Raw genomic sequence first — 2,105 nt, 5'->3', positions numbered from 1 at the left:
ATACTTTCACTTCCACTTTTATTCCTTAAAGAACCCAGTGGGGGTATTACATAAGGGGTGGGTTACAAAATATATGACATGGTGAACGATTTGTTACAGGGTGTATTGCGATGTGATTGCTTCCTCGAAGGCAGATGGGCTTCAGTTTCTCATTTTGTTCCCCTTCTGTAATTCTCACCTGGGGTATGCGTCTATACCGTGTGCCACAGTGTTCATGGCGCCGCATTTTTTGACACGTGAGCCGTATAGCTTTCGCCTTTATAATGCGAATGGTGAATGCCTTACCGAAGAGTATGTGCTCTGTTGAAAAAAAAAAAGTGGAAAACTTCACGATTTTGCGTGTCATCCTTGCACAGGGGCCATGCTAATCTTCTTTACAAGTATCGTTCCAATTTTAGTATATGTAATTTGGAAGCACAGTACAGGAGTATTGCTTTGAACTATATATACCTACAATCGTTGCGGCCCTATACGGCGACGGTGGAAGGGCGAATTCACCAATGTAAAACGAAATATAGCTTCTCCGAAAATGCTAAATGGACATAACGCTAATGGTCATTATTATAATGCGCATAATTCCTTTAGTGCATATAACAAAAAAATAAGTACGTTATGTGTCAAGTCTTGCTATTTTAATAATCAATGCAGACTTTTTTTCTTGTAGCGCCATCTCACGGCGCGCGGTAGAAATGAGCGCGACCCGCTTCGTTTGAACGTCCTTACTTTTATGTTACCGCGTACTTTCACGCACAATGTTGCGGAAGTCGTATCGGCATCGTCAGTGTGAGGTGGGACGTCGTCAACGTGAAGTACTGTATGATTACTGTCCTAAGAATTTGATGGGTGGAGCTTCAGCGCCTATATTTTCGTTGACATGCTGCTTGTAGCGGAATGATGTTGACCGCCGCGCGTTCTTTGCGTACCTGCACCTAATAATAAGTGCAGGACAATAACTTTAACCCGTCACGGTGTCTTATAGTGGTTATGGTGCTCCAATGTTGACCCGAAGGTCGCGGGATCAAATCCCAGCCGCGGCGGCCGCATTTCTATGAAGACGAAATGCTAGAGGCCCGCGTACTTATATTTACGTGCACGTGAAAGAACACCAGATGGTCGAAATTTCCGGAGTCCTCCACTACGGCGTCCCCCATAACCATATCGTGCTTCTCAAACGTAAAACTACAACAAATATTATATTAGGACAATAATTTGCCGTGAAAGTTGAAGACGGCGAATTATTGTCGACGACGATCGTGCTATCGCTTACAGGTGATATATATGCACAAGTGTTCGATCGCCGCTTTGCTGGCACGTCACAGCACGCCGATTCGCTCGTGTGCAGATAAACTGAAATTGAGAAATTGAAGCGCGGAAACAGCACAGAGAGCGCTAGCTGTAAACGACAAAATTCAATTATGGCGGCAGCTTCAAATGTTCAGCCGTGGCCATGTCTCGTAAATAAGTGCGCAACGCCAGTGCTACAGTCACTCCTTCTGTGTTACTGTGTCACGTGTGATCTGCGGTCAGTATACAGACGCCGCAGCTCAACACTTGGAAGCTGCCATGTACTCTTCGTATAATTCATTTTTGTCTGCAATCAATACTCTCCGTGAAGTACTTCTGCCGATTTTTACTTTTCATTTCTCTGTTTAGTTGCTCGTGAGTAAGCTGGTATAGAATGCACCCGTGCGCATAAGCGCTTGCAAGATCGGTCACATTAAAAATTCATGCTCTCCACAAAATAACTTGCACTATAAATAAGTCTGCTGCGCTCATATTTTGGTGCAATGGCGTTGACGAACGAAAGGTGATCTTAATCTATCCGGAAAGGTGGAAACAGCTTCAACTGGCATGTGTCCAAAAATATCACCGCTGAAGCTGCAATACTGAAACGGCGAGAAGACAACCAAGTTGCAAAACGAATAGACAACAATTCATATTCAGTGTGTCCTAATTTGCAACGACACTGTACTCCACAAACAGTAACGACACTTCCAGTAAATTGTATATGATGGCAGGCTAAACCGGGCATCTTGGACCGGAATCACGCATCATCACATGACGTTCAGAAGGCGTGGGCCCGCTTGTTTGGCCGTGTCCCGTCA

At 44.6% G+C, this 2,105-nt stretch overlaps 1 non-coding gene across 1 annotated transcript; it reads right to left on the bottom strand.

The window, feature by feature from the left end:
• Positions 1 to 311: 311 nt before the first annotated feature.
• LOC119372836 (U6 spliceosomal RNA) lies at positions 312 to 418 on the bottom strand. The gene has a single exon (XR_005179726.1). It is a non-coding gene; the product is annotated as a U6 spliceosomal RNA (small nuclear RNA).
• Between the last annotated feature and the right edge of the window lie 1,687 nt (positions 419 to 2,105).

Source organism: Rhipicephalus sanguineus, chromosome 10, assembly GCF_013339695.2.
Source record: "Rhipicephalus sanguineus isolate Rsan-2018 chromosome 10, BIME_Rsan_1.4, whole genome shotgun sequence".
NCBI lineage: Eukaryota > Metazoa > Arthropoda > Arachnida > Ixodida > Ixodidae > Rhipicephalus > Rhipicephalus sanguineus.
The sequence above is the reverse complement of the archived record's forward strand: the minus strand, read 5'-3'. Positions and strand labels throughout refer to the sequence as shown.